This window comes from Halichoerus grypus, chromosome 9 (genome assembly GCF_964656455.1).
Source record: "Halichoerus grypus chromosome 9, mHalGry1.hap1.1, whole genome shotgun sequence".
Lineage (NCBI taxonomy): Eukaryota > Metazoa > Chordata > Mammalia > Carnivora > Phocidae > Halichoerus > Halichoerus grypus.
This window is the reverse complement of record NC_135720.1, coordinates 60,903,512-60,930,083: the sequence shown is the minus strand read 5'-3', so window position 1 is coordinate 60,930,083 and position 26,572 is coordinate 60,903,512. Positions and strand designations below refer to the sequence as shown.

Here is a 26,572-nt window from a genome sequence, read left to right as displayed (position 1 = left end):
TATTTGAGTTACTACTACTTGCTAGACACTGGGACAAGCACTAAAGTAACATATTTCCATTCCTTCTATTGTCCTAGAATTTCACACTATTCTGCATCTGCAATCTGTGTATTGTATATTATCTTGAGACCCTATAGTCCCTCAATGTGGACACCACACCTCTGATAATGTACTCTATTAATTCATTTGTTGAGCAGCACATTACCTTGTATTCCAGCATTTCTTAAACTTGTCATTCTCATGTCTTCATTACTATTTTGCCATATTTGGGTACTACCAGTACAGATTTGATGATCTTCTTTAAATTTTCTCACTTTTGTACCTAAATATTATTTCAAAAGAACTTTTCATGCCATTGGCATAAATAAAACACTAATATCACTTTCTATAAATGGAAAGAAATTATAAAATAAATACAATGAAAATGTTAATATGATTAAAAATAAAAATTATCTGTGTAAATAAATATAGTCCTGTTTTAAATGTCTACTTTAAGAAAAAATTTTTCAATGAAAGGAATAGAACTATTTTTACTAGTCACTAACTTTATAATGAAGAGAGACACTATATAAATGAGGAAAGACCATTTTTATTTTGAGATTAATTACCTCTTTGAAGTTTTGGTCATGTATATCCCTAGATCAAAAGATGATGATAACACTAGCTACATTATAGTTTAAATTTTTAATGGCAATATGTGGGGAAGGAGTTGCAAAGCAACTCCTTTGACCAGTGGGGGAGTTGCAAACCAAAAAGCTTGGTCAGCATTCATAGCCATTGAACTCAGCCTTCATTCTTGCCCCAGGAGGCAAGAGCATAAGAAACCTGGAAATGAAAATGGCTCCCAACGATGGTAAGCTAGGCACATGCATTGGCCTCTGTTTTCCCACCATCCCCCAGAAAGCCTACTCTATCCACAGGAAAGGAATAGGGGAGAAAGGAGGTCATTAAATGGGAAAGAAGGCAATAGCAACAACTGGCAAATAAATGGTAAGTTTGTAACTCATTTAACAGATCCCAAAGCATGACTCTAACTAGCTGTGGAATGAGCCAAGAAGCAATCTGACTTACACTGCCCTGAAACATTCTCATAAGGTTCAGTAATAGGGTGATACATGAAGACATGGATGAACATGGGGCCAAAAATTTAAAGAATGGTTAAATGATTATTTAGGAAGCCATCATCAGAAGACCAAGATATCCCCCTCACCAACTGGCAGATGACTGGAAGTGTATTCTCTGGAAAGAGTGAAACAGGTTCACTGGACTCAGAGGAACCAAGCACAGTTAAGGTCAGGAGTGCCACACTAAGATCAGAAGCACTGGTGAATGTTTTCACCCTAAATAGTGAATCACCAACCTTATTTCCCACCGAAGTCCCAAAATGCTAACAGCCATGATTCTGCCATCCAAGCAGGAGACTGGAAGAATTTTCTCTGAAGAATATGACTTTAATCAGCCCAAGAGAAAATGGCTAAAACTGCTGACATCTGGGTTTCCATCCTCCAAATGGCTCAAAAATAAGAAGCTCTGAGAATGCATACCTACATATACAGAGATTCCACCTAGTTTTTATTTGCCCGCTCTAATATTGGTAGATATTTGAGAAAGCCTCCAATGTAGAGGGAGATCAGAACAACCAAAATAAACAAATCAGTGCTATGAGCACCACCCATTAGGAAATATAACTCTTGGGTGTTCATTTAATAATCATTAAACATTAATGAAACACCTACTGTTGGGGATTGTGGCCAATTGTGAGATGAACTGAATCAGACAGGAGGAGATCATGATGTGAGCTATTTTCCTGAAAGTGTTAGATTGGAGGATATGACTTAATGGTCTAGCTAAAAGGGCATGCTAACACTCTGCTAATCACCCACTCATAGACCACCTTCCCACCAGGCAAGACACTGGGAAGACCATATGGAGAAAAGTTTTCATCTACAGTGCAGGCACAACACATTCAACCATGATTGCTGCCTTAAACTGATCTGATATAGAAGCCAAGGAAGCATATCCCCAGTGATCATGAGTTTTCCATTTAGTAGTTCTACCCAGTAAGGGGGTAGGGAATGAAGGAAGATACCAATGATCATCACGCACCCATCTAGTAGCACCTTCTTTCTCCATAGACAGAAATGAGTAAAGGTAGGAGGAGAAGTCAGTGGTGTTACTCCTGTGGAGGTCCTTCTACACAGAACATGAGGAAGGGGGAATAAATGTTCCCCTGTAACACCTGCTGTGTTTTAGGCTCTTTTCCATAGGAACCAAAAAAGACCCATTCTTTTTCATGGTGGCATTATTCAATTTACATTTATTTCAACTTATTTTTATTTAATTACTTTGGGACAATTTTCCCAAAGTTTTGACATTTTTTCACAATCTGAATGTAGTAATAACCAATTTACCTACCTTTTTTGATCTACAAATTTGAGATCTTATTCTTTCTATACATGTATCCAAATAAATAAAATGGTACTATATAATATGACTAAAGATAGGATCCTGTGCCTCCATGGTAATAAGGATATACCACATGACTTTGGGGGGTATTGTCAGACCAGCTGCAAATCTACTTACCTAAACATAGTTCATTTTGAATTCTATCACCAAGGGAACATTAAGGAATTTGATCCAACTTTGTCCTGAAATTCACTTATTTGATGTTCACTGCAAATTCTTCATTCATTTATGTTGTAATCATGTTTTTTTAAAAGAAAAACATATAAGAAGAGAAAAGGGGTTTGTTTAGAATGATTTGTTCTAGGTGAACCCTTTCAAGCTAGTAATGAGCAACACTTCCTTTTCCCAGTGCTAATGAAATAACCGTTTAAAAACCCTTTCTATAATTTTATCAGTGGCAGGGTCATAGTCACTTACTGTAGTTTCCATGTTTTGCTTTTTGCTTTTTTTTTTTTTTTTTTTTTAAATCAGAGAAAGATTTCCCATTTCTGGTTTCCTAGCAAGTTTTTGTCAAAGGTTATCAAATGAGGCTCTATAGTCATGTCTGTAACTTATTTCAGTTTCATAGGATGAAATTCACCTAGCCTGGAGATTTGGATGCATTTAAAGAATCTCAGTACTTCCCTACTGTCTTCTCACATTTACCTCTTCATCATTTTTAGCCTTTCCAGTTTGCAAGTCATTCTCCTTGAAGAAAAAGACAAAAGTAAAATACTTGTGTAGTTTTGCTTTCTCTGTGTCAGCTGTCAACTCAATCTCTCTCCTCAGTAATAGAATGATATAATATCTGTGTAGAGTCTGAAAAATCCTTTTTGCTCAGCATTTGTCTTAAAAAAAAACTAGAAGAAGAGAAAGAAGAGGAAGAAGATTTTTTTATATATATATGTTGAATGTGTATACTAATTTACTTGCTTTCCTGTTGAGTCATTCACGGGAGGTGATTAGGTACCCATTTACTTGGTCTCAGATACTGTATTGAATACAAATGATAGATGAGTAGAGACTGACTTTATTTCTGCCTAAAAGAACTTATGTTTTAGTCACTGGATGTATGTTCAGGTCAGGGCAGGGGGCAGATCAAAAAAGCAAATCAACAAAGAGAATGCAAAGATTATGTACTCCAACTGGGTGCCAAAGGAAAGACATTTTGCCAAAGACGGTGCTTGTGGTGGGGAGGCTGTGCGGAAGAGTCGGGCATAGCTTCCAAGTAGAGTCAGCCCATTCACTGAATCTTAAAGGATGAATAAGAAAGAGCTTCTGGACAAAAAGAGCAGGGTCAGGGTAGGTAGAGAAGATAAGTGGTTAGAGAGAGCATGACCATTTCAAAATCTCCAAGTCCTGGCCATCTGATGAAAGGTGATGAGGTATGTTCTTTCTTAATGATACTTTTGTTAAAAATACAATTTTGGGGGAGGGGCTGCCTAGGTGGCTCAGTTGATTAAGCGTCCAACTCTTGATTTTGGCTCAGGTCATGATCTCAAGGTTTTGAGCTTGAGCCCCGAGTTGGGTGTGGAGCTGTTTAAGAGTCTCTCTCTCCCTCTGCCCCTCCTCCCCTTCTCTTTCTCTCCCCCTCTAAAAAAAAAATACAATTTTGGGGTAGCTAGTTTAGGTTTTCTCAAGTGCTCTTTATTTTACTTTCATGCATTCCTGTTGAGAGTTTGTATATAGGAAGTGATTTAAAACTCATGCTGGTCTTGTCTTGTTCACAGCAAATTTATAACCCCTTCTGAGAAGCAATGTCTTTCTTCAAAGGCTTTGCACGGTGAACATCTTCTGTCCTGGGGTGCCCTCATTTCAGATGTTTTGTTATCTCTTATACTAAGATACTTGTCCCACTGTTTATAGAACAGAGGGCTTTATATGAGAGAATACTGGAATTATTGAAATCCTGGCTTTAAATAACTCGGAAAGCAGAGAAAAATAAATAATGAAAAACAGAGTTCATAGCAGACCCAACACAGTACTCCCATAATTATTTTTTCATAATATTTCATGTTGGTCTAAAAAGTGGCGTTGGTTGTTCCAGATTATCATTCATAGAAAATCAGCTTCTCAGATGACTGAAATGTTCTTCTCTGTTTTCTTTATGAAATTTAGATGATGCTTCCCAATTAAAATGACATTGGACCAGCAGAATTCCCCAACTTCCTACTAGAGCCCATAAGACATTAAAACACACACACACACACACACACACACACACACTCACCAGGTAGGAAGCTTCTTTATACCTTGCTTTCTTTTCACAGCCATACCATCATCCCTAGCTCCCTTCTGAAACGTAAGTCTTCACCAAAAATTAAAATAAACATAAAATAGCCCTAATTGGCATTGTTATTCTGACTGAGGGGTCAGTGTACCACTTTACCAAGTACTCTTTCCACACCCATTCAGAGACAGCAGGTCCTAGGTAACAACTTTCCAGGAAGGAGGCAAGTACCACATTTAACCTTATGGTGGCTATCGAAACTGATGTTGGGGCCACTCTAGCAATGAGTGTAAAATGACATCCCATTACTCTTTATGCCCTACATTGCATTGACTGAAAGCCCTTTGTTTTAATTGTTGGGTGTCAAAACAATTCCTCCCTTAGAAATTATCCTGGCAGAGTTATCCATCCAAAAACACTTGTTTGTATTTACAAAGAAGTTCTGCCAAATGCCATTCCTAAGGGTATCTGCTATGTTCCTTTTTTCTGCTAAAACTGTGTCCAGCTGAGGTGTCCAACCTTTAAGTCCACTACCTAGAGAAGCCTCACAGGTGGTACTGTTGATATGGCAATCATGAGATTGCCTGTGTCTATGTCAAAGGTCTGAGCAAAACTCTCCATGTTTTCAAACTCTCCTGAGAATCACTAGATTTTGTATGGAGGTAAGAAATGCTCTTTTATTCATGTCTCAGCTATATTTAATTAGTTGGTCTCCTAAGCAACTCTGGGTATCACCGGACTGTTATGAAATTCTTTCTTTCACCATCTATGCTCTGCTCTTTTTCTCATATAAACAACTTTCAACCTGCCCCACTCACAAGAAAACACAGCCCTCCCCTCTCTCCCCACAAAATGGCCATTTCCATAGGAACAAGCAAATAAGCCACAGTTCTGACAAGGTCTATTTTAGTTTATACTTTACAAAGAAACATTTCTTTCCACCTCTATCTAGCTTCTACTCCAAAAAGGCACAAATAAAATATATGTCACACACATGCGGGTGCGCATGCTCACACACACACACACACACACACACACACACACTCCAAAGCAAGTACAAGTTGCCACTGTTATATTACCAACCAAAACACTTAGTACTATCAGTAGTGAATTTTTAGTTTTCCTCAAGAATACTGATAGGTATGTGACAGATTGCATTATTCCAAAAGGGGCCACAACTGTCTCATCCTACATGCTCTTCTTACGGTGTGAATTTGACACGGCTCCCATTGAGAGGAAGGGTCTAGATTCCCTCTCCTTGAATTAGGTGGGTTTGTGACTATAGCAGAAGTGGCACTATGTGATTTCCAAGGAGGTTGTAGAAGATGAACAGGCCCGCGGAGAGAGGAACCAGGCCCCTGATCCAAACCCTTGCTGAGCTTCCAGCACTAACCTATCTATCAAGCTGAAAATGGATCCTCCAACCCCCAGTTGATCTACAACCCCTCTCCCCGACGCAACAAGGAACAGAGATAAACTGTACCTATTGACTTTGTAATTGCTAAGCTCAAAATTTCAAATTTGTGAGCAAAATAAATGATTGAGATTGTTTAAAGCCATCGCATTTGAAGTGGTGTGTTATGCAAGAATAGCTAACTGAAACACAGTTGGGTACCTGAAAGTGTTCCTGTGAAAAAAGGCCTAAAGTGTGTGGCATTGCCTTTGGGATCAGGCAGCACATGTAAGCTTCCAGTTAGTGAAAGCTCAGAGGGCTTCAAAGACAGTGTTAGTGGAATTCTAAAGAGACCAGAGGAGGCTGTCAATGAGAGCTTAAAGAAGAGTCAGGAAAATGATTTTGGACACTGGAGGAAAGAGGACCCTTCTTATGTAGTAGCAGAAAGTTTGACAAAACTGTTGCCTGAGTTACTGTGGAAATAAGAAATATGTATAAGGAACTTGATGGTCTAGCTAAGGAGATTTCTAGGAAAAGTATTGAAGGTACTGCCTGGCTTCTTCTAGCTTCCTAGACTAAAATGAAAGAGGTAAGAGGTGAACTAAGAAAATAACTGATTGTTTTACAAGCAAAATGTGAGGAAATATAAATGGCCCAGGACTTGTGAGGTCCTAAAGTAAAACTACTTCTCATTCCCATCACTCTCGACAGCAAATGGTTCTCTAATGAAGAACTGATCCTGGTCAAAGAGCAAATCAAGTATGGTCTGTAAGATCCTTTGTTAAGATCTCAGAAAGATTTAAGATGATGTATCAAGATTGCCCCTTACCTCCACATTGAGGCTTTCTCCACCTAGTGGCCTCCCACTCAAGGCACCCAAGTCCTATTGCGTATCTGAATGCAGCCAATCCTTCCTGAATACATGCTATGTGTACTGCTTGGGGAAAATTCTACACCATTTCACTGATATCTTCCAATAAGATAGGCACCAAGTCTTACAGAGCCTCAGTAGATACTTACAAATGCTAATGAAGATGACCACTATCTTACCAGCATCTTGAACTACTCCTTTGTTCCTGCCAAGTCCTACCCAAGTTGTGGATTTGGGAGCTTTTCATTTTGTTTTGTTTTGTTTTAGTTTAAGGTTGTTGTTATGCAGAAACTAGATAATTGAAAAAAAAAAAAAGGTATTCGCTTTGTATTTAGGTTAGTTAGGTGCTTTCTGATGATTTCCCTAAAATAGCAATTCTCACAGAGGTGGATGATACTAATTATTATAAAAATTTATATAAAATTTATCAAATGACCCATCACAGCATTATCTAACCAACTGTTAAATAAAACCACCTTCTTAACTATTTTGAAATTTTTTAAAGTGCCATCATGTAATAATTTAAAAAGCATTTGAAAAAAAGACACCACAATATTATTTTTGCATATGACTATAGATATAAGAAAATAAATATACCCCCCAAAAAAGAGTGGGTAAAACAGTAGAAAGGTATTCAAGAGATCCTCCCAAGATGATGTGACTATGGATGGTTTTCTTAATCTTTCTTGTGTTTTCAGTTATTTCCAAAATTATAAAAATATGTATTGTTATATTTATAATAGAAACACACATTATACCAATTTTTACAAAAACTAAATAATTTGATGAAACCTCAGCATGAAGCAAAATTGTGGCTTTCTGGCTGTTAGTTGTCATTTCAGGTTTTCAGGGCAAATAAAACATGACATATTTATTTTACTTTCTTGAAAAGATTTTTAGAATGGGCCTAGATGAAACTGGTTTCTTCCTTTTGTTTTATCTCTCTACTATTCCTTGGATAACATTTTGAAATTTTCCTACTAAATACATCTTCTTCATCTTTCTACATATATAACTAATTGGCACATGCCACAAAATGGCCCTTCAAGAAATATTGTCCCCTGTATATATAGATCTTTTCTTAATGAGTCCTCATGTTTCTCACAATACCTTCACATGTCGCATAGTACTTGGGGAGATTGATGCAATTTTTTCTCAACCATCCTCTTAAAGAGATGTTTTTCTATGATATTTTTGACTACCTTCTCTGTGTAGATCAATCACCAGTCTCCGTTTTCATCCCCTTCTCCTCAGCCAGTCTTGCACTTCTCAGTGTTCCATTAATATCTTCACAGGGTATGCTTATATATTTAAGATTTCACTATTTCTCAAAACTTCATGCTTATCTTTTCACCCCTATGATATGCAAAAAGTTGTCTTCACTTTTTCATACTTGCTATTCGATCATGACCAGACTATTCCAAAATTATTTCTCTGCTTCTTCCAACTTATCATTACATTTTCTTCATTTCCCTCCTTTCCTGCTGTCCTGGGAGTAAAAATGATGAGAACATTTTGTTTGGAGCAAATGAAGAACTCCAGTACTCACCTCCAGCAGAGTAGGCATTCAGTCAGACCTTGATTTACTGTGCCTTTCTCTCCCTAATCCATTGCCCCGCTCATGCCAAGCAATGCGCACTGCTTTCCTTCTCTCCTCTTCATTGTGGCTGGACTAAATCCCCACGGTCACAAGCATCTTTCTCATCTATCCCTTTGCCACCATAACTCTTCACCATAAATCCCCACTGACACTTTTTTTTTTTCTCTCTGCCACTAATGCAGATGATTGATCTAAAGCTGTAAATTCTCTAGTAGCCAACCCTATTGACTCCCTTGATACTTCATGATACAAACTTGCTCTTAGTCAAACAAACAGAAAAGAAATTGTTTGGCAATCAGGAAAAAAAAAAGTAATCTGGGAGAATCAGTGATCTGGAGCTATTAATAAAAAAAAAAAAACCTATACATTTAAAAAAATCTTATCATTAAATTCATCCAATGACAATTTTGTTCTGATTCCATGTGAGTATGTGGATGTATTTGCTAGTTTTTCCTGCTTAAGAGGAAAGGGAAGATGTAACCATATTAAGAAAAATAGACCCATTTAAACAAGTCTGAAAATATAAGTATGCATGCTTAATGCAGTTGAGTATAATACGTGATTCTCTATTTGTAAACATAATTGATGGTTAAGTAAATGAAGTACTCAATGATATGCTGTACTTAAGTATGTATAACACTGAAGAGTATGCATAGGACAGAAACTGCACAAAATAGAAAATTCAAGGTCATGCAAATGTTTAGAAATAAATATGGAACTTGTTAAACCTTGCTCAGATAATCAGGGGCAGGCAAAGTAAAACAAAAATCAATTGCCATTTTTTTTGCATTAAGTTATCAGAAAATTTAAATTATATTACAAATGTAAACAAGGAGGCCATGAAATTATTACCTTTCATTGTTTGTTGGTGGCATTATCGATTGGTGTAAGATTTTGGAAAGCAGTTTGGCAGTCAATTGAGAGCAATAAAATATTTGCAATTTTTGAGCCAATAACTGCATTTATGGAAATTATTTTGGAAAAGTAGTCTGAAAATAGAAAAAAGTGCATTGTTATGATAGTAAAAGAAAAGGTAGTAGCTAATATGACTTCTCTCAATTGCTGGAAATTATGCTACAACTAAAAATTGTGATTACAAATGCCATGTGATGGAAAACATGGAAATAAAGAAACTGATATGATTTATTTTGATACTTTTACTGCATTTCTTTTTGTAAACAAGAAACCTTAGGACACACTCTAAGAGCCATAGAACACAGAAAGATATAACAATTAAAATGGTGTTATCCAGACATAAATGCTATTAATATTATGGTGCATTTTGTTCCAAGAAAAGATGGACAGATTTTTTTTTTTGATAGTGAGATGGATACACAAATAGTTAGATATCTTAACATAACTCCATACAATTATGGAGTTTATTGTTTGCTGTTCATTGTATAACATGGATACTGAATGAGAGAAACAAAGCACAAAATTGAAGATAAAACAATGATAAAGAAAAACTTTAGTTAGGGGGAAAATGAAGGAAATACTGAAACATACTAACACTGGATTGGAATGGTGAAATTTGGTTACTTTTTTTCAACTTGGCAAGAATTTTGTTTTTCTGCTTTTGTTTGTGAGGGTCCTAGTGTTTATTCGCTATTTTGACCACCCAGATTGAAACACCCCTCCTCTCAGGAAGAACACCCCAAAATAAGTGGGACATAGGGTCTGCAACAGAAGCTTAGAAGAGGTAGCTGGAACCTTCCCCAGCTGTCTGGCATCTCGTCTGGTAGGCGTATAGTGCAGACAGAGCCCATCAGACAGTTTTGTCCGTGACCCTGAGACTGATCTTACAGTGACAGCTGGGTGATTTTAAGTGACTGTGGAAAACAGAGATGTGGCCATGTGTGCATGGTTAATAACAGCAGTAGCTACAAATTATTCAGACTCTTCATGGCGTCGGGGGGAATCTTGGCTGTGCCACACATACCTGAGGGTCTGTGGATGAGCTTCCAAGAAGTATGAAGTTAATGAAAGCATAGGTCACACATTATGTGTGTATGTGCATTTTTCTTTGAAAAGAATTCCTCGACTTCCTTAGATAGGCAAAGGATTCCATGACCCAGGATGGGCCAAGAGCCTCTGACGCAGGTCCTCATTAGGGAGATGCCCTACCTATTTCTGAGTTCCATCTGTTCCTTAGAAGGTATCTCTATCAGACTGTAATGCTTAACAGGTAGAGATTTTAACGAATTGCTATTGATTTATTATTTTAGTCAGTTAATGAGTCAAATGGATCAATTCATTTGTTAATTTGCTTAAAAAATATATTTATTGCCACCTTTTACCTGCAGGCTTCATTTGGCAAAGGGGATACCAGCAAAGGCGTCCTCAAACACATTCTAGGTCAGGGATACGGACAGATGCATGAAGTCACTGCAGTCTTTTTCTCCTGGCAAAATGGCAAAATAGATGCCCTGAAAATTTCCCACTACAAAATATCTAAAAACTCCAGATAAAATATAGACAACATCCTCTTGAATAGAGGCATGATCTTGCAAGATAGTAATGGAAATCCTCTGAGAACCAGAAAAAAATCCATGACGTGAGCTAGTCCTGCAGCTACCAGCAAACTATAGTCCTGGGTGGCCCCAAGCTTTGACTTTAAAAGGCATGTATAGAAGGAGAGAGACTTCTGCGGTCAATAGAAATCCAATCTTGGGTTAACTCTGAGCTTTCCTGCAGTTACCAATATTGGATCCCTGGTGGCTGCAAAAATCTCTTCCTGCCTGATTTGTGTAGAATTAAGCAAGCCATTCAAACTCTTCATATCTCAATTCCTCTACTAATGAAATTTTAATAGAAACACTTCTATTACCCTTGCAGATATATAAAAATATTACTATATGTCACATCACTATATCCATGTATAGACAGAACTCTTGCATCAGACCACCTTGCAGGCCTCCAGATGGACTACCTTTGTGTCAGATATTTACCACAGGTCTTAACAGCAGCATACGATCCATTTTTGCTTATGGGATCATCTGGGCCCCCTTCCCTCAGCACAATCTATGGGTAGGAACACTTTAGAAGGAAGTATGGAAGGAATTCTGAGGCTTTGTGTGTCCGATTAAGATAAATAAAGGGACAAGTCCTAAAAAGAAGTATTTCTCTTTATTCGTAAACAGGGGTGTAAGGGACAATTCTTTCATTTTACCCAAAAGAGTAACGTAAGTGTAATACATTCCTGAATCACAGCTTTCAAACTCTAGTAAACCAATGGAAAGAAAATAAGTTGTATGCAATATAGGAGGCAATATATAGCTGGATGTGTATTTTAATATGTTATATTAAAAATATGACTCAGAAAACTAACCCCAATAGCCCGGGAAATGTGTGATGTGTCAGTCGCTCATCTATATGAAAGCATATAAGCAAAAGGTCAAACATGTGACAATAGACTGAGTGGTGAGACTACCTAAGATTTGTATACATTTTCTTGTTGGGGAGAGACAAAGAAAAATGGCAAGAGTCTGTATAATACAACTTGATTTAAGACTAATAATTATAGAGGGTCACTGAATCATATATTAAATTTATAAATATCACAAAATTTGGGTGGTTTGCAAGTAGCAGCTATAACGGAAAATATGTTTATGAATATAGAGAGGTTACAGCTTTGAGTAGGAAATATCAAAATAAGATTAGGCTTTGAAAAATGTAAAGTAATGCATCTTGGATGAAAAATTCACAGATAATCAGGGAAATGGAGCTACTGTACTTGGAAAATGGTAATGTTGAATGAGACCTGGGAGTGATAGTTACAGAAAATTAGGAGGAGATTGCCCAGGATGATAGAGTGGTTTATAAAAACTGTTTGGGCAGCACATACGGAGATAACACATCATGAGTCAGACAAGTGTGTCCATTTATGAAAACCTCAGTACCAGAAGGATGTCATCATACTGGAGAGAATTCAGAGAGAGCTACAAAAATGATTGAGGGGCTCGAAGGGCTGATGTGAGGTAAGATTAAAAAGAACTAAATATGTATGGCTTATCCACATATAGACTCTATCCCCACAAAACGTTAAGGTGTTCATGTACTGAGGAAAAGAAGAAAACTTCAAGGAAGTTTAAGTGGAGGTTATTGGGAACATTCTGAAGAAAACTAAAAAAAAAACCAAAGTTAGGGTGAAATAAGGGCCCCCTAGTGTGTTAAGTAAAGAAAATGGGACATCATTTTTGTTCTCTAGATCCATTGTGTGAAATGAAAAAACAAAAAAACAAACTATAATTTAATCTCCTAGTCCTTCAGTTTCCACATCTTTAAAACCAGGAGGGGGGCACCTGGGTAGTGGAGTCCATTATGCCACCAACTCTTGGTTTCAGCTCAGATCATGATCTCGGGGTTGTGAAATCGAGCCCAACAACAGTCTACACGCTCAAATGCGTCTGCTTGAGATTCTCTCTCTCCCTGCCCCCATTTGTGTTCTTTCTCTCTAAATAAATAATAAATAAATAAATAAATAAAATCTTTAAAACAAAACAAAAAACAGGAGGACAGATTCCTCTTTGACATACTTAAGAACTTTGACTAGTAAGATCAATTCTAAACATACTCATTTAAATATCATTTTAAAAAATACATGGCGCGATGCTCAGCATCTAGTGTGATGGTACAGACTTTTTTCAATAATTAAATAAAGTTGACCTAAGAAATGTGCAGTATACTTAAGTTTTTTTAAAAAACGGCCTAAATATGAGCATGTAATATGAAAACTTGAATTTATTGAGGTTTCTGACATCAGAGTTTACAGTCTCATGGATGAGTAAACATGTATTCAAGTACACAAGCAAAATATGTTAATAGTTATTATAGAGGTTCAAAAAAGAGCAATTGAGATTCCAAAGAATTGAGAGGGGAGTGTTTCGAGGATGAGAAGAAGGAGGTGGTATTTGAACAAAGCCTTGAAGGGTACTAGGGACTCAACAAGAAGAGATTGGAGGGAGATTCAAAGACGAAGAGCATATGAATGACACCAGAAGGTAAACACACAGCCCATGGCAAAAACCATGAGTGATCTGGTATGGCTGAAACAAGAAACAGAAAAGTATGGTGGAATGCAAATCTGGACAGGTGTGCTGTCACTTTATTGGAGAAGGACATGACCGGGGCTTGAATAGGAGTGAGACCACAGGTAGACCAACAGTTTTCAAGGTTTTTAGGCTTTCATCAAATAGCATCTTAAATAGAAGCCTCATCTATGGAACGGATCAAAGTAGTGCTTCTCTGTCTGAAGTAGGTTAGAGGCCTAGACTCCTGCCCGGCAGCAAACCATCTGTCTTCCTCCTCATTCCCAGACACCCTGAGGCTTCTCAAAAGACCTCTAGAAACGGTGGTGCACAGTTCAAAGAACACAAATATTAGCAAAAAGGAACAAATAAAGAGTTCTGAACAAGGCAATGAAATGACCAGTACAGAACTGTAAAATAAATAAATAAATAAATAAATAAATAAATAAATAAATAACTGAGAGAAATAGGAAGGGTGGTTTGAATTAAGATTTGGCTGCATGGGTCTGAATCTAGATGGTAGCTGAGGATTAGAAAAGATGTGGCTTTGATATTATGGAGTCAAACAGCAGCTCTTCTTGTTTAAAAAAAAAGACTAGTTGTGAGAAGTAGAATAGACAGTAACTCAGATTTTCACAGTGGGTATGTGGGACCTTATAATGCCACTAACTGAAAGAGAGCGTGCATTTTTATTTAATACATGATTCTGATTTAGATTTGAATCTACCAGTCTCTCTTAGCAGCTCTGTTGTATACCTAACCAATGTACAATAGTAAAATGTACTGGTTTAGAACTTATAGCTTAATGCAGTTTCTTTTTGTTGAGTCTTGAATTACAAAATCTTGTCCCCTGTATGGGAGGGGGGAAGGTGTATATACCAAGAATGGAATATCATTTTTGTAAATGTATTCATTCATTTCTTCATTCATTTGCTATGCATTACTTACTGATCATTTAAAGGGTATGAAGTATTGGGGTACATGCTGGGATAATTGAAGTTTTAATGATTACTCATATTTTGGCTAGATTATTAACCTTTAAACTCATCTTCCAATAGTCTTTAAAAACCTTTCTTCCAGATTTATATTTTTATATAAACACAGAATTCTTTTCTGAACTTGCCCTTCTTTTTATATTTTTGTATGTGTCAAATAGTGCCACATATTCATGTAAGTACCAAAATTCCATCCCTAAATCAAAGCATTTTGACCTTGACCATCTGTTATCTAATGTACATACATTTTGAAATATTCCAATTAGTCACTGACATTCTAGTTTATATTTGTCTTTATGACACTCTATATGTTTTATTTCAGCCATCTTTATCAAGCCAAAAGCTAAGTTGGCTAATTATATTTTGCATCAGACAAGAAATATTCATTTATTTTGAGCAAATCTGAAATCTATAATTATTTAAGGGAAATCTAGTTCCTAAAAAAATGTGATCAGAGTGTTCATTTCATCCATAAATCTCACTGCCATGCTGTCACTTCTAATTTTGTATGGTTAGAATAATTGGCAGCAATATTAAGGACTAGAATAACTTCTAAAAAAAATGACCATTATCAAGATGTTCTGGACAATCTACTTCAGAGAGGGGTTAAAATTAAAAAGACAGTATTAGGTATATAACCTCCAATATATGTCAGTGCCATGCTCTACATTTTACTTCTTATCTCATTTAATCCTCATAACCTACATGGCAAGTAAAATCACCCATTTTATAAATGAGGAAATTGGAGTTAAGAAAGTTTAACTTGCCCAGGGCACACAGTTAGTAATCAATAGAGCAAGGCTTATAAATTTCAAAGTCCAAGTACCTTTCACTAAAAATGCTCCCTACCAATAAATAGTAAAGAATTCATTAACAAGCATTCAATATCATTGTCATTGGAGGACGGAATAGGGATTGATACTTTATTACAAAAGTATCATAGTTATCTTCCCTGTCATATCTCAGGAATTGTTATTTACTATTATAATATTAAAGTGATAAGCCAATCTTACTTGATGTTTTCCTGCCTATTTAAAAGAGTTATCTTTGGGCAAATAGCCTTTTGGAAGGAAATCTTTTAATTTGGATTTCCTGTAGATGAATATTTGCCAGAAACATTGATCATCATAGTCATAATGGCTAAAAAGTACTGTACAAACTAATCAATATCATCAAGTCTTGAAAATACTGTACAAACTAATGAATAATTTGCGAATACTCATGTTGAAAAGATGTCAAATTCATTATGGATATTTGAGGGATTGGTCTGTAAACTATTGGAAGTTATTTATAAGAAATGCACATCAAACTAGATCTAAGTAGGAATAAATAAGTTCTTCAAGAAGATAATTGGAAGACTGATACATTGACATTAACTGCATGGAAAGTGGTTAATTATTCTTGTTTTTCCGAAGATCCTTTGCCAAGTAACTAGACAACAACCAAATAGACTTTCTTCACAGAAATTTCTAGGAGTGCTTAAATGCTGACCTATGGGTCAAGATCCTAGTTCTGTGGTTTCTTATCTTTATACCCTTAACAACTTTTTTAGCCTCTCTGCACCTACAAGTTTCTTCACTTACATATAGGGATAATGTTCTAACTGGTTCATAAAGTTCTTTTGAGTGTTAAATTAAATGAGTCAATCCATATGAATATTTAGTCCATGTGGGTTGAAATGGGAAAAATCAAGCATAGCTGAAGGGTAGAGAGCAATCAGGAGGATGGTATGGAAGCAGCTGGGCAGGAGCAGGGCCAGGCCTGAGTGTGCTCTGGAGGCCACGTTAAGAATCTATCCTCATCCTAAAGACACAGAGAAGTCACTGAATTGTTTTAGGCAGAGACATGATAGAGGACTAATGTTTGAGCTAAACAAAGGATCAGGATTATTAAATTTACTCTCTCATTCTGGAACATACCACGGTAACTATTTGGTTATTTTGTCATTTTGAGATGGGATCTGGATCAGATTCTGATAAAGTAACTCTCTGTTCTATCACTCCTAAAATAGAAACACTTGTTGTGTAGTATAAGGAAAAAAAGAAAAAAAGAGTAATCAAGAGAAAGGATAATAAAGTAAAAAAAAAAAAAAAAAAGACAAGTTACAGAAGGACATTAATAGAAAAAAAACAATGTTAACTCAAGCCATCACACCTAGAAACCATACATATGTATAGTCTATGTGGTATTCTTATATAAAAATGATGCCACATCATTGTCAATTTTTAGGGAAAGAGAGAGGGAATGAAATTAAAGAATGAAAAAAGATAATGTTTATAAATATATAAGTTAGAGCCTCTTTACTATGTTTAGCATCCTGAATCTATTATTTGCATATCCAATGGATTTAAAAATGCATAATTAATAAAAGTTTGAGGTAAATATAATTTGTTTCATATTTTAAATATATATATGGCTATATACATATATAGCTAGATAATACGACAGATAAACAGAAGAGAGCATACCAAGTGTTTTAGAGATGAAATGCATTGAGATAATTTTGCTCTAAAAAATAAGTATTACGTTTTCTCTCAAATATAAAGGCAATTCAGAGGAAGAAAGTGTTTCTGGACAGCCAGATATCAGCCAGGTCCATAAAGAGCCAAGTATAGCTCCAATCTATCATCTGGAGCACACTACGGCTGAGCCCTACCCTAGCCAAGATAGTTGAGTATAAAATGTGCTCAGAGCTCCTGATTCCTCTCCAACACTTTGCACTCTGCTTTGGCTGATGTTCATTTAGGTTAGATTGCCTTTTTTTTTTTTTTTCCCAAAAGAAAAAGACATACTTCATCAATATAAAAATGTTCTTGAGAAATTTGTTCAATAAATTCAAATGATTTTAAAGTCTAAATTATGGAGTTTGTTTAAGAATTTCAGAATGTCGTGTTATCTAATTATCTGGGTTATCCAAGAAAAGAATCTTCCTTCCTCCCTTCCCTCCTCTTCCCCTCCCCCTCTCTCCCTTCCTTCCTTTCTCCCTTCCTTCTTTCTCTCTCTCCCACTCTCTGTCTTTCTCTCCCTGCCTCCCTCCATCTTTCCTTCCTCTCTCTTTCTTTCTTTGATTGTTAGTTCATTTCCTCCTCTGGTCAGTGGTTGGTTCCTAACCAATAGCCACCATGCAACAGAACCTGCACTCTGATAAACAAAAGGTAATTTGTCATTGAGGGATTTTCTGGTTTACAATTTTCACAGCCGGTTCTAGTCACCACATTTCTCAGTTTCGTGTCACCAATTTAGAGAGCACAGGAGACCAGTTTGAGACCACTGTGTTTGTCTAAAGGCCTACAATCTAGGCCTTGGTCTCTACTAATTATTATAACAAGGAAACTGATCATAGAAGACAACTCCATAAAACATCTCAGAAACTGAATATTTCCCTAACTGAAGCATCTAATGCTTCTACAGAAGGCATATCATACTTGTATGGTACTTCATAGATCATAGAGTTTTTATATTATTTTATCTCACTCATCTCTTCAACTTAATCATTAATTTATTTTGTGCTTGTTATATACAACATCAAAGATGTCTTTGACCTTAAAGAATTTATAGTCTTGTCACTCATTTCTTCCAAAAACTATAAGGTAGATCTTATTATCTCAACCTGAGGCTTACAAAGTTTTAATAATTTAAATCAATAGTGTGGGAATGCTGGGTAAAAGCCTTCCGAGTCTATGATTCTGAGTATCTGACACAGCCCCTACTCATCAACCCTTCCTAGTAAGCCCCATGATGACTTGACAACAGCATGGTTGCTGGAGTCAGATAAATCTGAATTAGGATCCCAGCTCTGTCTTTTAATAGCTATATGAATGTGAACAAATTACTTTTCTTCTCAGAGTGTCCCCATTAGTGATAGGGACTGGTCATGCCCACACTACAAGGTTGTGGAGAATGAGAAAGTGGAGGTGAAACACAAAGGGCTGAGCTCATATGGGGAGACTGAGGCACTCACCGTGGGTGCAAAATTAAAGGGGAGGTGGCACCAATCAATAAATATCTTAATTCAATATTAAAAAAATCAAATTGGCAATTTAGGACTCATAGACTGGCTGGCTATTTTTGTGAAAAAAGTTTTATCAGAAACATTGATTGGGTTTGGGTAAAGAAGTGAGTCAGGGTCCGTCATGCAAGTGCAGGGTTAAATCCAATCTTTAAAATTTTGATATTTTGTTTGTCTTTGTAGTGGGTGGAATCTAACATATCTCCCCAAAGATTTCCTGCCCTAATTCCTAGAACCTGTAAACCAGATGAGCTATCACTCTCATGGTTATATTTTGCTATGTTATGTTGTTATGTTATATCACAGTTGATCCTAAGATAGTAAGATTACCTAGGTGGGCCTGATCCAATGACACAAACACTTGAAAGCAGAGAGCTTTTTCTGCTGATGGCAAAAGAGGAAGGGAGAAGTAAGGGAGATTTGAAGTGTGGGAAGGATTGAACTTACAACCACAGGCAAGGACTGGGGAGCAGCTACAAGGAGTAAAAGTGACCAATAGGCACAGGCAACAATGACAGGTAGACCTCAGTCCTACAGCCACAAAGAACTCTATTGTGCTATGAACAGGGATGAGCTTGGAAGAGAACCATAAGCTACAGTTTGATTTCAGCCTTTTAAGATCCTGAGCAGACCCAGCTATGCCATTACAGACTTCTGACTCACAGAAACTGTGAGGTAACAAATGGATGTTTAAGCCACTAAGTTTGTAATAATTTCTATGGGACAATAAAATTCACACAATCATGAATATTTGGCATTAATTTCTAAGTTGAATATTTTATATTAAATCACCAATTATCTTTATTATGAGTTTTTTTGGCATGCCCTTAAATGAGTATAGTGTCTCAGTTACCTCATCCTTATCCCAGTCTTACAATGCTTGGCCTAAAGAAGGTACACAATACATGTTGTTGTCTTTATCCTTATGAGTTCACAGTGACTTCTAATTCTTGTCTTATTGTTAGGGACTTTCTTCATCTTCCCAACTCCTTCAAAATTTCTCCTCCTCATCTGCCCCTCCCCACCAATGGTCAACATCCATGTCTTCTTAGGTACATCAAATCTACCTAGTCCTGGGATTAGTCAGATGACTACCTATTAGAGCAGTATGTTAAGGATATCACCAGATATCACGCCATGTCATTGTCTTCTTTAAAAGGCCCCTGTTTTCCTCCTCTGTATTTGGAAACTTCTTTTCAATGTTTGTATGGTACTTTGGATTCACATTAATAACAAAATTTACTCCAACAGATTTTACCTTTCTCCAGCTTTCTTTTCAAAATGATTTTGCTAAATTTAGGTGATTTGGGATTTGTGAGTTTGAGAAACATGAGTTTGGATATGGGGAGATAAGAACAAAAAGGGTAATGGCTAATAAATTTGCTCTCTGATCTAGCATATATGTGTCTAAATTGTTAGAGTGACTCTTGCTCAGGAGTTCCTACTTTATTATGGAAGAAAGAGAAGCAAAGTAGCAGTAAGAATCATTCATAACCACCCATATTAATGACTGTTTTCACTATGATTGAATCATAGATATTTTATATCTATAGAAAGCGGTCATTTTTACTGTGCATGTTGATTCATGGTTGCATAACTAATCATGACAACTTTATTAATTGCTTATTATCAAGGGTTTTCTCTTATTAGAGAACAAGTGACTTCCTTCCCTTATACTGGTATGCGTATATATCTCTGTGTGATAGAGATTAATGCATAAAGCTTTGCAGGAAACTGCCTCATTGATTTTGTTGCCTTTATATTTGTCTTCCTTAGATGACTTCTACTAACATAGATGGAGGATGTATAGCCCATTTCAGTGGGACACCCAGGGCCCTGCCTATGGTGGTTGGAGTTCTGGCTTAAATTCAGGCAGCTGAGTAAGTAAGAGGTTAGAGGGATATTTTTGGAGAAATGAATGCATTGTATCATTGGTTATTTTTAAAGTCCCCAGTATAGCACTACTTTGATGGAGGTACTTGTATAAAGTATTAGTCCTTGCTTGTGTTTTATATATTAATTAGGAAATGCATTGCCAACACTGCTGTAATGATGTGCCCTGGAATATTATTCAATGTTGTAATGAGTTGTACATAAGTTCTATTTCTGGAGTCTATGTGTTTGAATATTTCTCATGCCATATTTTCAAGTTCTTCAAATCTCATGCTAGCCAGTCCACTGCTCTACCATATGATTCAGAAATGTTTTCAGAAGCTCATGTTGTTTGCCCCTGTTATTTAAGACTTAAATTGATTCCTGAGCTTTTTATGCAGTGGTAAATTCTACTCTTACACGTAACTTAATTTAGCAGCCTCAGAGCTAATGATGAATAAATGTCCCCACCTCAGTACATGGTACCTCCTTTTAGGGAAAACTCTCCAAAAGTCTTTATTGAAGAAAAGTATCAAATCAGTACCTGAGAGTCTTCTGTGCTATGATAGTGCATTGAATACAAGAAAGCTGATGGGGTAGTTTTAAAAAATGTCCTGACAGAGTCAAGGTGATGGCCATTTTTAGCTGCCCTGCTATCCATCACCTCTTTCAGCCAAGCATACTCCATCATATGCAACAGCCTCATGAATTTATGCATCAAGCTGTGCAGCCAGTCGTGCCGAGGGCGCTGGTGACAAGTGAAATTGCTGTGCGCCTCATTTAGCTGTTTATTGCGCCTGAGTACGTGTTGCAGCTGTCATCCCACGATGGGATGATAGTGCTCGTTAATAGACAAGACAGGCAAATAATGATGGAGGCCACAGCAAGAGATGCTCATCTGCCAATGGGCTCTGAGCAATATCACAAACATCCACAAAGTTTTCCATCAAAAGCAGCTCTGTAAGAAAATAGAGAGGGCAGGGCTGTTCTTCATAGGACTAACAATGGAGATTAAACTTTTGAAAAAAGTGTAGCCCAGTAGATTGCATAACTTAGGGCTGGGCATCTGGGGTTCTTCACGATGCTTCCCTTTTAAAAGAATCCCAGGACAATGACCACACACACCAGCCCTGTTTGCTACCAGTGTGTTCAAGATGCCTGTATTCCTACTACACACGATGGAATTAACCCTAACACGCTGAATAGCTGGCCTTATTCCACTGTCTTCCTTGGCCCCAAGAATTTGCAAATGTTATTTTTCAACTATTTGAAGACTTGTTTCATACATTTAGAAGTTTGGATTGCTATCTTTCAATCCTTCTCAGTAATTCAGTGGAAAGTAACTTGGAATAGAACTATTCTATCTTTAGATTTGAATGGAATTTTCTTTTGTATAAAATTGAATTATACTCAAGCATTCATATCTTGGCATATAGGAAAGAGGCTCTTAATAAAATCTCTCCCAGATGAAAGTCTGTTAAACAACTGACTTCTATTTCCTTCCTTTCCTGAATGTGTGGTGCTTAATCTTATGGGTATTTTACAGTCTGTGATTAGCAAGTGTCTAAGGTATGGGCTTATGGGCTTTTTAATGTGAATCTTTAGGATTTTGCCAACAGGTTATTCATTTTGGAAGAATATGGAACTTAAAGAGTTAATTAACATGTTTGGTATAATGAAATGAAGCAAATTCTGACACTCCTTTGCAGACTTTTATGTACAATAGTAATACCCAAGAGAACTTGAATTCTATGCTTGAGAAGTGGATATTATTTTGAGTCCCAAATATAGAAACAAATATCAAGGTCTAAATTGTGAACTCAGAACAGAAATAATTATAGATATTTTATAATTTAATAGCAGGATTTGGAAAACCCATAAACATAAAAACATGGAAATCAAAGATAAGAATAATCATTAAGCACATACACACACACACATACACACACACACACACACACACACACACACACTATTTAGGAAATGACTCTCTTGCATATAATAGTGACCACAGTTTTTTTGGTGGCATCTATCTCACCATGAGGAAAGACTGCCAAAAGTTTAACAAGGTCATTATTATTAATAAGGATGTCAAGAACCACAGAAAGTACTAACCAGGCCTACATAGAGAGAACATTTTTATTGGGATCCCAGAGCTATAATGATGGGAGGGGGCAGGAAACCTTTATGTGGCCTTGTCATATTAAGGATGAGGAAACCAAGTCCCAGAGAAGCTAAGTGACCCAGAGAGGTCTGTGGTGAGTCATCTGCGGCACTGGCAGTGACCCCAGGTCCCTGGGACCCTCATGTCCTCCAGAGCTGCTTTAGCTGTGACATTACTCATGCTCTTGCTATGACTGACAGTGTGGACTTTTTTTTTTAAACTACTTATTAACAAAAGTCTTGTTTATATCTATATATTACTATGAAAGGTTATTCTGATTTATTTATCATGTATATATGCTTATTTCTTTAAAAAATAAAAGAGTGGGGAATATAAGGCATTTAATACTAAAGTTAAAATAATAAGGGTTGTGTCATGAGAGAAAAGAGAGAATTATAACGAAAAGCTCAGGCAAAGGATAATTACTAGATTTGAATATAAAATTTACCACTGATTTAAAAGGGTTGATTCATTCTTAAATGTGATCATTGTCTTTGAGCCAAAAATTACTTCAGTGAGAATGGAGCTTTAGTTTTATGATGGAAATAAATGAGAAAATATAAGTTAACTTGCAAAGAAAATAGTTTTATAATGCATATTTCAGGAATATACATATTCTGTAAAGTGAGGCACATCTGTATTAATTATTTAAAGGTCCCTTTCTTCTTCAAAACATTCATTTCTGTGAATCTCCGTTACTTAAAATGTATAACAAAAATCATTAGACACAACTTTCCACTGGGTATCTGGATCCAGAAAAATCTATTTGTCTTAGAAGTCTTTGATAAACACTTAGGATACAGGGGAATGTGTATTCTACAATTAATTTGGATGCACGGTAGACATCATGATACAAGAGGTACAAAATCACATTTGGATTATACATTACAGTAGTGATTTAGCTCAGAGTCTTAATGTAAAATCCTATGGACTCACATGTAATAACTTCACGTACTTTATTTCTTTTTCCTTGTTTTATGCTTGCTAGGGAAAAATACAGAGGGAGCTATATTATTCGGCTCCTTTACTTTTTCAAAAATAACCACAAAATTTTGGGGGGGGGGCATTTACAGAATTAATGGTCAGCAATTTTAAATATGTTGACTCCTTTTTCTTAATGAAATGGAAAAGAGATGTGTGTTACACACACACACACCAAGTTTTATTAATGTTTCATAAAATGGTTGCTACAATCAAAGGAACTGCTCTGAAAATTAAATCACTGGGCTGGTTCTGGCAATCAGCATAATATGCTCTGCTTAATTCAGTCATGCTAAGATGTTAGATTCTCCTTCATTCTCTCAGCTTTCTCTCTCCTTCACCTGGGGGCATCTGCTGATGAGTCTCTTCTAGAGGTTGTTTAATGACTATTTTACAGGACCTGTCAGCTTTCTAAAGCCCAGTGGCATTGGGCGTCACTGTATTACCAGCCTTTTTACACAATTGGCCTGACTGCAAAGCGGAGGTTTAAAAGTACAAGAAAAGCTCCTATTTGATTTAATGACTGGCTGATGGAGGTCGATTAATCTTTCTGTGCTCAGATGTTTTACTCATAAAGGTCATCTATTGTTTGTTTATACTCACTTTTTCTGATTTTAGAAACACAAGAAATAAGAAGACCATTTTGAGAAGAGCAGATAGTCGCCTTAAGAAAATCGCTGTCATATGCACTCTGGGATTTGGACTCAAATCCTAATTATACAGTAAGTGAAATGAACACAGCCTTTACATTAACCTAATGTAAGGCTGCAAAACCATGCTACCTGCTCAATTTGGTTAAAGGAATTGAGGATGGTGGCTTTTTTTTTTTTTCTTTTTGGCAGTGGGGGCTGTTTCCATTCGAAAATGAAGATCTTTTTGGTTGTATAAAGAAAAATATTTTTTTCCTTCCCCCTCTTCACCCCTTTTTAAAAAAACAAACAGGAGTCTTTTTTAGCACTATCACCTTTACTTAGGGGCATTACTTTTATTTCAAGGTTAGGGACTCTATTTTCTTAAAAAAAAAATGTTGAAAATGTATCCTTTTTAAAGATTATATTAATTCATTGTAATCTTGATATATAATACAAAATCTTGCTTCCTAAATTTTAACATGAGAACTCAAGGTTCTCCATCAAATTATTTTTGTCAGTTTTAATTTTTGATCAAGGAATAACTTGTTTAATCAAAGAATATGCCGATCAGTCAAGGCTGGTCAGCAAAGAGCATGGCTTGAGAGCACAAAAAAGTAGCACACAGAAGATGGTGCTGAGGAAATACTCAACAAGTTTGTAAATCTACCTTTGAAAGTTGAGACAGTGAAGCAGAGTTATTCTTTGACCAACAAAATATTACATAACTTTGGTTCCTTGAAACGAATGAAATAGAACAATGATTCTGGAAGTTTTCCTGAATGGAGATTTCTTTCTTTTTTTTTCCTTTTTGGTTTTTTTTTTTTTTTTATTATGTTATGTTAATCACCATACATTACATCATTAGATGTAGTGTTCCATGATTCATTGTTCGCGTATAACACCCAGTGCTCCATGCAGTACGTGCCCTCTTTAATACCCATGACCAGGCTAACCCATCCCCCCACCCCCCTCCCCTCTAGAACCCTCAGTTTGTTTCTCAGAGTTCATATGGAGATTTCTGATTACAAGTGACTACAGGAGAATAAGACCCACTAGCAGGTGGAGCACACATAGTGAGCAAAAATGGTTGTAAATCCCCCCACACACCCTTTCAAAAGTGAGAATAATATAAACAGTGAAGAAAAATAGAGTCTCATAACTTTTCACTGGACAGTCGATTCAGACATGCAGAGCAAGGCATCTGGATATTAATTTGGGAAAATCCCTGGAGGTAGGAATTTCTGCTATTACCAAGCAATTCAGGGTGTCAAAAAGCCACAAAAGGAAATTTAACATTGTTTTCTATTTGACTCTCAAGTCCATATTCTATTACCAAATGGCCACAGAGCAACCGTATTTATTCAAATGATGAGTAAAAGTTTTTCTTGAAGTATTCTTTGAAAGGCATTTCTTTTTTTTTTTTTTTTTAAGATTTTATTTATTTGACAGAGAGATAGAGAGAGAGAGAGCACAAGTAGGCAAAGCGGCAGGCAGAGGGCGAGGGAGAAGCAGGCCCCCCGCTGAGCAGGGAGCCCAATGCGGGGCTTGATCCCAGGACCCTGGGATCATGATCTGAGCCGAAGGCAGACGCTTAACTGACTGAGCCACCCAGGCGCCCTGAAAGGCATTTCTAAGGGCAAATGTAAGAGAAGGAATAACTGACAGGCAGTCTCTGATAACTCTGGCATAACATAACATAGCTTTTTCGAGGCAGTAGCTCAATCACCTCTTCCTGGGAAGTCCCAGGATTTCTTTAACCATATGGCGCCTCCTTTGGGCTTTTACTGCACTGAATTATATTCATTCGTTTACATGGTGATCATTCTCTGGAGATTCATCTTCATAAGGACAGGGCCTGTTTTATATTCATCTTTTTTTAGAAGTTTTTATTTCAATTCCAGTTAGTTAACGTACAATGTAATATTAGTTTCAGGTGTACAATTCAGTGATTCAACACTTAGATACAACACCTGGTGCTCACCACAACAGGTGCACTTCTTAATCCCCATCACCCATTTACCCATCCCCCCCACCCCCCTCCCTTCTGGTAACCATCAGTTTGTTCTCTATAGTTAAGAGTCTGTTTCTTGGTTTGCCTCTCTTTTTTTTCCCCCTTTGCTCCTTTGCTTTGCTTCTTAAATTCCACATATGAATGAAATCATCTGGTATTTGTCTTTTATATTTATCTTGACATATCCCAAATATACAGTACCTGGGACAGTGTTTGGCATCTGGTAAACAATAAGTATTGCTTGAATTAAGTAACCAAATAATAGTGTTTTACATGTTCAGTAGGGAACTTACTAAAGCGTCTAAATTTACATTCCTCATTGGAATTCAGACTGCCTCCTAT

At 36.6% G+C, this 26,572-nt stretch overlaps 1 protein-coding gene across 5 annotated transcripts in view; it reads left to right on the top strand.

The window, feature by feature from the left end:
• The window catches only part of LOC118528227 (uncharacterized), a 938,723-nt gene extending 914,401 nt beyond the window's left edge, over positions 1-24,322 (top strand). For all 5 annotated transcript variants that reach the window (XM_078054967.1, XM_078054970.1, XM_078054965.1 and 2 more), the window contains 2 exons: positions 20,347-20,450; positions 24,206-24,322. The gene's annotated coding sequence lies outside the window, so the exon portion shown is untranslated. The remainder of the gene's footprint in view (positions 1-20,346; positions 20,451-24,205) is intronic.
• Positions 24,323-26,572: the final 2,250 nt, after the last annotated feature.